This window comes from Sciurus carolinensis, chromosome 4 (assembly GCF_902686445.1).
Source record: "Sciurus carolinensis chromosome 4, mSciCar1.2, whole genome shotgun sequence".
NCBI lineage: Eukaryota > Metazoa > Chordata > Mammalia > Rodentia > Sciuridae > Sciurus > Sciurus carolinensis.
The window spans coordinates 147,597,653-147,608,933 of NC_062216.1; the positions used below are offsets into that span (position 1 = coordinate 147,597,653).

General features: G+C 34.7%; 1 long non-coding RNA gene across 1 annotated transcript; it reads left to right on the forward strand.

Annotated features, from left to right (window-relative positions):
• The first annotated feature begins 474 nt into the window (after window positions 1–474).
• Window positions 475–9,940, forward strand: LOC124981927 (uncharacterized). Its single transcript, XR_007108130.1, has 3 exons — window positions 475–585; window positions 1,114–1,250; window positions 9,399–9,940. It is a non-coding gene; the product is annotated as an uncharacterized LOC124981927 (long non-coding RNA).
• The last annotated feature ends 1,341 nt before the right edge of the window (window positions 9,941–11,281 follow it).

The following is an 11,281-nucleotide window of genomic DNA, read 5'->3' on the forward strand; positions in this document are numbered from 1 at the left end:
TTGTGCCAGGGTTCAGGTGTCCTTGCTGCTGCACTGGTAACAGTATGTGAAGTATAGATGCTTGTGAAGTAAGTAGGGAGCCATGATGTTGTGAATTAGTCAGGAAGCCAAGAGTAGAAACATAGACATTAGTAGAGTTACAATGTCTACAGAATCAAGGCATGTTCCTGGAATCCTGGTGTATGCAGGAGAGCTTAACTCCAGTAGTCAGAAACAAATTAACTCACTATGGCAATGACTTCAGTGTTTGAAATGTGGGAAGTCTACTTCAGCTACAAAGCCTGGGTCTAGAGTATGAATACTCCTGAAGTAGCCACAACTCCAGGATCAGGGCACTTGGGAGAGGTCATTGCTTCTTTTCTGAAGTAGCCCAGTAGTGACTGCTCCTTAGATGGGGGAGGAGTATGTACCTCCCCATCTTAGGTTACTCAACAAGTGTAACTTTGGTTACCTGTTACGGTAACCAAAATAAAAATCTGTCTCCTACAAAACAGGCCACTGGGAACCATGGCGATTCTCCTATATGATAGATACTAATTGCCTCTAACTTTCTTCATTGCTGTTACCTGACTGCTGGCATTTCAGGTATGATGACCTCAACAGTGATCCTTTCTGTATTAACATTGTCTTGGATGTTCTCTAGTTTTTTACTTTTTATTTTTATTTTTTGCTCCACTGTGTTGCTGCAGATTCTTTAATTGTTCTTAAAGCCCTCTTTGGGATATTTCGGTTTGTGAACTGCATTCTCTGTCATATCATATCTATTTATCTATCTGTCTGTCTATGTATCTATCATCTATCCATCTATCTGTTTTTGCTGTGGTGATGGTGATGCTTATTGTAGGAGTCTTAGGACAGATATCTGGTGGTTATGTAACCATCTTGGTCATATTAATATTCAAGATCTCAATATTTGATACCACTTCAGAGGTTCTTAATGAGTGGCCCTATTTCTTCAAATCCATCTGAGTCCTCTCTTCCTCTAGTTCATATTTCTTCCACTACCCTGGAATTCCCACAGATCCAAACATCTATGTTCTCTTCCTTCCCATGTCATTTACATCTGTTGTTTTTCCTCTAAAATAAATTTATTCTGTTCACTGTCTATCTCAGGTTCATTTAGATGATCTGCTGCAGAGATCTCATGACAAGCTGTCCTCCACAGCCTCTCTACCTCAGGCCAAGTCAAGATCCTTTTAATATATTTCCTTTGGAAATCCTGCTCCTTTCCTTCCTAACACTCAGATCAAGTAAGTTGGCATCTGTTGATGAAATGATTTAATTAGTGTCTTCATCTTTGATATAGACAGTATGAAAATAAAGTTTGGGAATTTCAAAGGCTTGTCATCTGCAATGACTCAGTTCTGTTAGGGGTAGGAGATGGTGACATATGATGGTGGGAAAGAATATAGGAGCGAATTGCCCACACTTTTAGTCATGAAACAGAGAAAGGACAGCAAGGAAAGGAGTCCCCTTGGAGGGCATGCCCCCAGTGATATTTCAAAAGACCCATACCCCAAAGACCTCCCACTAGGCCTTGCCTCCTGAAGTCTATAAAACTTCCTAACACCATGACCCTTGGGGTCAAATATTTTCCACGTGAACCTCTGAGAGATACTATATTCAAACCAGAGAATTCAACAAATGTTGAATTACAACCTGTTGTTTTGGATCACACATTATACTTAGAGTCATGAGACCTGTGTTTTCATTTGATATATTTTGTTATTCAATGCACAATTCATTTTTGGAGACTTGGGCTCCAGGTATTCATTTATTTTGCTTCCTTTCACAAGTTTCTTTATTTTTTAAGGGCAGTCTTTGTTTTTTTTTTTTCATTTGCAAGAAAGGACTAGCACTGAGAGTGGAGTTTTCACTTATCATAGATAGACAATAAAACAATGCATATGAAAATAGAGTATAAAGACATTGTGGTTTTATAGAGTATAAGTTATTAACACAATTAAGGTCTGGCTATGTCCTAGATTTGTCCAACATGAGATATTGAGATAGCTCAATATTCATTAAAATTTGATGACAATCTTTTCTTTTAACATTTTTCTAAAATAGATTTTTGAAAATAGGTCTAGGCCTTTGGTAGTTGTAACCTAGAGTAATAGCATTTATATACTACAGAATTTGAGAGTTCAGATGATCTTACAGATAGAGACATAAAATAATACAGTATTTTCACTAATACATGCCAACTGGATATTGTCCTTAGTATTAGTGCTAAGGTTAAAAGTTCACAGGGTAATATCTGATTCAGGGAAATGATCAGTATAGAACAATAGCTTGATAAGTCTATAAAAATAAAATTTATTGGCATTGTCAATAATAATATGTGGTAATTGAAAAATAAATAAGCTCTTTTAACATCACCATTTTTACTTTGAACCTAATTATTTATTTAGTTCATACCTAAGTTTTTTTCTCATTAGAATTCAATCCTCAGTTCTAATTATTTTAAGTAAACATGTTGCAAAGACATCTAAAGAAAATGATTATGCACTAAAAGACAACCACTGGATAATAGGAAAGTATCAATGTGAGCACAGTGTATAATCTCATTAATCATTTTTGGTGTTCACTTAATTAAAATTTTCATTACTCAAGATTTCCTAATTGGGATGGGATTTGAAATTCATGTATTAAAATTTGTAGAAATCATATTGGTCTAAATAGATGATTTTCCTGGCATATTTTTCACCTAGTGATTGCCAAATTCTGAATCACACAGAATAAAAGTCAGGCCAGAATTGGAAATCTAAAGGAGGGAAAAAAAATTAAAAACAGAGTAGCACTATCCAAGAGATAAACCACAGATTGATGACACCAAGGATGCTCACCAAAGGCATGAGAGAAAGATTAAGAGGAACTTCAGGCATTTTCCTGTAATATCTTTAGAATGACACAATCATTAGAGTCTCACAAATGGAATTTATCTGCCACCTGGCAAAAGCCCTCTCTCAGAGAAAGATCAAGAAAGAAAAGACCCATTAAAATAGAAGATAAAATGAAACAATTTCCATTGGGTTTACTAATTTACTGCAGAATAATCATAGTCAGTTATTCGGAGAAAGCAAGAAACAATATCTCCAGCAGTAATCAACCTGAAATAAGGGGTTTTAAAGAAAAACGATCATTCTTTTGAATAGATACCCACTGTAGAAGTTATATTAGACCTTGGAGAACATGTTTTTATGAGAGACCCACATCTTTTTCTGATTTCTTGTTGTAACTGTCATGTTTATCATATACTAAAGTTGTTCTTGTTCTTGATGATAAGCTTTTGGATGATGAGGAAAAGTATCAAGCAACCGTCCTCTGGTTGATTATTGCAAAGATGATTTAATCTGAGTAAATTTTGAGAAAAAAAAAAGATTCAAGTGTTAGGTCAGTCACAGAGATGGGATGTGTATGTGAACTGTTATGTAAATAAGTGGCATGCGATAGTCCCTACTCCCCCACCATACACATTGATTTTAATTTATTTATATTATTGTTTATTATTTTTATGATGGCTTTCCTGCATGTCTTCAATAGCAGCATTATGTGATCACAGTAAATTTAGTGCACACTTCAGTTCTTTTATCTGATTTTAGCATCTACCTCTCCCATCACAAGGCTATTCAAGTTCCTTGGTTAGTGCACACTTAACTCATCTAAAATAGAGGATCTTCTTCCTATTTCATCAGGAAATAATTTTATCCCTTTCAATCTTGCATCTTCCTTTATATAGAGTAGCTTAACATCATTCTTAAGTATTTATTTTGTTGTCTAAGCTCATTGAATCATTTCTGTTTAAAATTCTGTTCACAATCTTATACTATGTCTTGATAATCTAATGCACATATTCTAAAATCTAACTTCATCCTTTATGCCATTTGTCTTGAATCTCTAATGCCTTCTATTCTGCACATTCTTTCCCTTCAATTATGTTTGTCTTCTTCCTAAACAATTCGGAATTTTTTTAAATCCATAAGTCCTGTATCATCCTTTAACTATCTTTTATATTTTAATTTTAATTTAATTTTATTTTTTATCTTTACAGACTTCATTTTGATTCATTGTACACAAATGGGGTACAAGTTTTCGTTTCTGTCGTTGTGCACAAGGTAGATTCACACCATTTATGTAATCATACATGTATATAAGGTATTGATGTCTGTCTCAATCTACTATCTTTCCTTCCCCCACCCCTCCTGCTCCATTTCCTTCTACACAGTTCAAAGTTTGTAGCTATCTTAAAATGTCTTCCTTACTTTTTCTCATGTAAGCTTTATTACTCAGTAAGTAACTAATTTACTATGCATTGTGAAAGTTCCCAATTCAAAGCTCCCAATTGCTTCTTTTTTTTTTTTTAATTTCTAACAAAGTTTTAATTGCACTTTTGAGAACATTCCTACAAGTAACTTTGGTTGTTTATGGAGACCCACAGTCCAGAGGGGTATCATAAAAGAAATGTTTATCTCAGTGTGTTTAGGAGGAAAAAGGTTGTAGCTGAACACTGAGCAGAAAATTGTCCCAGTGGTTTATTAGGACTGGGGAAGCAGAGTGGCAGTTTTTTTTTTTTTTTTTTTTTATTGTAAACGAATGGGATACATGTTGTTGCTCTGTTTGTACATGGCGTAAAGGCATACCATTTGTGTAATCATAAATTTACATAGGGTGACGTTGTTTGATTCATTCTGTTATTTTTTTCCTTTCCCCCCACCCCTCCCACCCCTCTTTTCCCTCTATACAGTCCTTCTTTCCTCCATTCTTGCCCCCCTCCCTAACCCTAACTCTAACCCTAACCCTAACACTAACACTAACCCCTCCCACCCCCCATTATGTGTCATCATTCGCTTATCAGCGAGATGATTCATCCTTTGGTTTTTTCGGATTGGCTTACCTCACTTAGCATGATATTCTCCAATTTCATCCATTTGCCTGCAAATGCCATAATTTTATCATTCTTTATGGTTGAGTAATATTCCACTGCATACATATATACCACAGTTTCTTTATCCATTCAATTGAAGGACATCTAGGTTGGTTCCACAATCTGGCTATTGTGAATTGAGCAGCTATGAACATTGATGTGGCTGTATCTCTGTAGTATGCTGATTTTAAGTCCTTTGGGTATAGGCCAAGGGGTGGGATAGCTGGGTCAAATGGTGGATCCATTCCAAGCTTTCTGAGGAATCTCCACACTGCTTTCTAGAGTGGCTGCACTAATTTGCAACCCCACCAGAAATGTATGAGTGTACCTTTTCCCCCACATCCTCACCAACACCTATTGTTGCTTGTGTTCTTGATAATAGCCATTCTAATTGGGTTTAGATGGAATCTTAGGGTATTTTGATTTGCATTTCTCTTATTACTAGAGATGTTGAACATTTTTTCATATATCTGTTGATTGCTTATAGATCTTCTTCTGTGAAGTGTCTATTCTTTTCCTTAGCCCATTTGCTGATTGGATTATTTGTATTCTTGGTGTAGAGTTCTTTGAGTTCTTTATATATTCTGGAAATTAGTGCTCTATCTGAAGTATGATTGGCAAAGATTTTCTCCCACTCTGTAGGCTCTTTCTTCACATTACTGATAGTTTCCTTTGCTGAGAGAAAGCTTTTTAGTTTGAATCTATCCCAGTTGTTGATTCTTGCTTTTATTTATGGGAGTCCCAATTACTTCTTGTAGCACTATTTGTGTTTTTTTTTTTTTTTTTGCCATGTTACAGAATTTGTACTCAGTGATGGTCTCCTAACTGTTAAATTCAATGAATATATATTGTACTGCCTTTGGCAGCATTGATCACCCACTTTCTGCTTGAAGTCTTCTTCTGTGTTGACCCTCAAGACCTTTTATTCTTCTGATTGTTCTCTGTCGTTCTCAGGTGAATTAATTTTCTGTGCCTTTCACAGGTTCTGTCTTCTTTCTTTCTATATATTTAGGTATTTTTTGTTAGGGTTCCAGCTGTAGCAAATCACTTCATTTTTCATGGTTTTCCTTGATATTGTATCAACTATTGTGGTTTTAATTATAAAATCATATAGGCAACTGAATGCAGATGATCCTCAAATCTCTGTTGTTTGTCTTGATATTTTCCATGAGTTCAGACTTGGTTATCTAGAGTCTAGTGACTAAGAAATTGGACCCTGGATTAAAGAAAATATTTAAGTTTAAATTCTTGCTTTTCTGCATTAGTCAATTGCCATGTGTTGTGTAAATATCATCCTCTCCTTTTACATCAATAGAGTTTACTTACTTTACTGAGTAATAAAGTTTACGGGAGAAAATGCATCTAAAGTGGCTGGGACATAGTAAGCAATCAACATATTGATATTACTGTTGTCATTATTTTTATTTCTCATCACATTCAACTTACAAAAATAATCCATCATCCATTTTTTTCTGAACCTCCTCCTGTATTTTCAGTCTTGTTTGGTAGCACACCATTTACTCTATTAGCCACACCAGAGATTTAGAATCACCATTGACCTCTTCCTTTTACAGGTTAAATGTAAAAATCTTTCTCACTGCATTTTTTTATCTATCTTTTCATTATTGAGGATTGAATCCAGGGTCTTGCACATGCTAGTGCTCTATCCGTGACTCACATCACCAACCCATTTAAGTTTTTGAGACAGAGTCTCCCTAAGTTGCTGATACGGGCCTTGAATTTGCAATCCTCTTGACATGTCCTCCCAAGTCACTAGGATCGTAGGTATGCACTATCAAGCCTGGCTCTCATTTTATCTTGATTATACTTTTAACTTCAGTTTTCCTCTTTGTCTTCTGTTTTAGTTCAGATCTTCATTTTTTTATTATTTAGACTGTCTTGTTATATTCTTCTCCTCTCCCTCCTCTTAGACTTGTTCCCCTTGAGTATATAAACGTTCATATACATATATGTATATACATTCATATATATTATATATAAGTATATATGCCACAATTGGTAGAATAACCTAAATAAATTATACAGGCAAACACAATACTTTCATCTTCAAAACTTTTAATAGTTCTTCATTGATAAGATATTTGAATCCAAAATTTCACTCTCAGTTAAAATTTTAAAGCTAAGTTTGTTTATCTCATCCCATTATTGCTCTGAAAGCTTTGTTCCTACTGATTCCTCTCCCTATAATGTTTTCTCTAAATTTGTGAATGATTTCTACATCCTGTGGACAGGTTGTTCAGGTAAAAACTCTTCTGAAAAGTCTTCCTTGACACTCTTTTTTTGGGCACCCTGAACTCTTTCCATTGAGGATTTATACTGACAAGTGCATATTTGTTCTGATTTACTGAAGTTGCTTCATATCTAAGATATCCACAATTAGATTTCAAGACTTCTCAATGCTTCCTCTTCTTAGGGCTTCATTCATTTCGGTCAAAGTTTTCTCCACTTCCTTGTTGTTGTTCTTGCCCCTTAAAGTTTATTCTCACAATGACCAGAGTAATTCTTTTAAAACACAAGTCAGATCATGACGTAATTTTGTTTGAAATATTCCAATGTTTTCACATATTGTTCCAAGTAAATCTTAAAGTCCTTTGAGCAACTTCTAAAGCCTTGTGCACTTGTCATTCTACTCCCCCATGATGTGAGTCAACTGTCCATCAGTAGAACAAATGCCTGAGACAATAAATGCAGAAAAAGGCTTCTTTTGGCTCCAGTTTTGGAGGTTCCAGTGCATGATTGATGTCTTTGGGTCTGTGATGAGGCAGCACATCATGGTAGGAGTGTGTGGCAGAACAAAACCACCCACCTCATCAACCAGGAAGCAAAGAGAAGGGAAGTGTCCTCAGTTCAATAATTGCCTTCAAGTGTACCACAACGCCTCACTCCTGAGACCCTATCACCTTCCAACGACACCATGCTGGTACCAAAACTTTTTCCACAATGGGATTTGTGGAATAGTCAATATTGAAACTATAGCAACCTCCAACCTATTTACTCTCTCTTGCCCTCTCTGTTCCAGCCAGCATGCCTTCCTTGATGGTCCTTCAACATAAACATTTGGAGCTGTTAACTCACTGTTCTCTTGACTTTAAATCCTCTTTCTACAAATATTTGACCTGGTCCAATCATACAATACTTCAGATTTCTGTTTAAATTTCACCTTGTCCTTGAAGTGTACCCTAACTGTACTAGATGAAATAACTGTTTTACCTAAAATAATACTTCTTGTACTTCCTGTTCCTCTTAATTAGCTCTATTGTTCTCTCCATAGCACTTATCACAATTTCACACAATGCATATTCTCTTACAAGTTTTTTTTTTTTAAATAAGTCTGCTCCCCATTGGAATACTTTTAACAGATAATAAACTTTTGTTATTGTGTGTCCCTAACAACTAGAACTGTATTTTAAAGAATGGCCTAAACTTAAAAAAAAAAAAAATCACTGTTGAATGAAGCAAATTCAATGCAAATGTGTGCTTTTATATTTATTTTTCTTACCCTGTGCTGAACTTCTTGAAGATAATAATTTCCCATCATATTTTCCCTAGCATTTAGCATGGCGAGTAATAAGTATCTATTAAGGGAATTAAACAGAAAATGTTTCTCAAGTTTTTATGTGCTCCTGTGTCTGCCAAAAAGAACCATGATCCAAAAGAAGTAAAACTTTCCAGAAATCTGACATTGATTGCCCTTTATGACATATTCTTACAATGACCAGAGAGATTTTTACTCAATTTGTAGAACAGGGTACATTCTATTCTATATGGGGAACAGAAGCTCTCCAAAACAACAGAACTTTCAAAGTGTGATATGTATGTCTATTGAACAAATATTTATTGCCCATTTCCACTTTTCTGGAACTTTGGAATTCACCAGGAAGCAAAATAGATAACAATTTCTGACCTTTCACAGATATATTCTATTGGGAAAAGGCATAACATGAAGAATCGATGTAATCAACATATGTATTTTATGTTTTTATTTTTTTAGTATAGTGTCTCTTCATTTTTTAAAAATTTTCTTGACTCTTTAGTTATATGGGAGACTAGAATCCATTTTGATACAATTGTACAAGCATGGTATATATCTTATTCAAGTTAGTATAAATAATATTGAAAATAAATAAGACAAGTAGGGACTTTGCTGCTACTACTACTTTTATTGCTATTGCCACCATTACTCCTTATATTACTATTACTGCTTCAACTACTGCCATTTCTACCTCATTATTGCTTTCGCTGCCTTTATTATTACCTTTGTAACCATTACTACTTTGCTACCACTGCTGCTGCAACTTGACCTAGTGCTTTCATTGCCATACCTTCTATTACTGGTGCTCAGTGAGTTCTTAATATACTATACTGACTGCACAGCGCTGCATTTTGCATGAAATGCGTTATTAAACACAGCAATCATATGATGCACCTATTCTTATTCCCATTTTTACAGATGAGAAAATTAAAGCTCAGAGAGAGTAGCAACACATCATGCACACAGAAGACAATAGGTTAGAGGGTATGGGCTTGAAGACCACAAGATTCTACTCCAGAGTGGTGGTCAGTATGCCCTGTTTCTATGATGATCTCCATGGAAGGGAAGTTTCAGAGAAGTTCACTTTAATGATCGCTAACCAATTTGTATAGGCAAGCTTCAATAATGGACGACCCATAAAATATAATTGATGCAAATAGCCATTTCAGAGGAACAATGAAGTTTGCATCCCAATAAAGTGTTTTGCTATGAATCACATATTTTAAAATTTTTTGATTAAAGAGTATATACATGATATCTTCTCTCTTAAATTTTTAAGTGCACTACAGTATCATTAACAATAAACACAAGGTGATATAGCAGAACTCTAAAACTCTATCTTGCATGTTATAGCTGCTGAACAGACCTTTTTAACTCCCTGCTTCCAAGAGGTTGACTACTTTAGATGCCTCATATATGCAGTATCATGTATTTTTTATTTTCTTGACTCTTTTTAGTTATATGGGACAGTAGAATCCATTTTGATACAATTGTACAAGTATGGTATTTACCTTATTCAAGTTAGGATAAATAAATAAGACAAGTAGGGACACAGTCCCTATTTGTCCTTCTGTGACTGGCTTTTGCACCTAGCATAATGTCTTCAAGGTTATCCATGTTGTGACATACAATAGGGTTTCCTTTCTGTGGCTAAATAATATTCCACTATATGTGGGTATACACGTGTGGACATATGCATATGTGTATATATTTCTCATGTGGCCTTGAATCATCAGTTGATGAGTTTTTAGGAAATTTTGATATCTTGGTGATTGTAAATATGTGATAGTGAACATGGGAGTTCAAGTATCTCTTCGAGATCCTGATTTTAGTCCTTTGGATAAATAGCCAGGAGTAGCATTGCTGGATCTCTTGGTACTGCATTTTTAATTTTTTTTAGGTTCATTTATTATTCCCATTTTATTTTATCTGGCATTATCGTTTGGTTATGCTATCCCCTTCCCCAGAAAAAGAAAACATTGAAATAAATATTAAATACCAAGAAGTAGACATGCCAGAGCTAGGATATATCACTCAATGTTTTTCATTCTACATACTTAGATCTGTTTGTATGTACCAGGCTACTATAAAATTAAATCAGAGCATACATTTAAATTTAAAATAAACACCAGAAAAGAATAAAGACTCTAATGCACAGTTTGCTCTAGAGATTTTCACTTTTAGGGGAACCATCCCTTCAATATCCTCTCAAATCACATTAATTTATACACTATTTATGAACATTCAAATTTAAGGAGACTTTTACATTATTTTTTCCCTATGGACATGTATGATGATACGAATGGTATGAATTGACATCATGTACAAACATAGAAGCAAAATGATGTACCCCATTTGTGCACAATGAATCAAAATGCAGTCTGTAAAAAATTTAAAAATAAATAAATTTTTTAAAATAATGCGTTTCTAATTTTTTTGAATGATTTCCGTACTGTTTTCCATTGTGATTGTGCCATTTTACATACCCACAAGTACTGCCCAGTGGTTCCAATTTCTCCACATCCTCATCACCATTGTCCTTTTCTTTCTTTTTTGTTGTTTATTGGATAATGACCATCTTAACAGGTGTAATGTAATATCTCAATAGAGTTTGATTTACAGTTCCCTGATGATTAGTAATGCTGAGCAACTTTGCACATTTCTGTTTGCCACTTTTCTGTCTTCCTTTGTTAATCATATATTAATTAGTATATATAGTCCTTGAAAATGTTTTACTAAATGAATATTCAGTGTGTATTTATATGTGCCCTTATATCATGGTTATGCTATAATATCAGTGA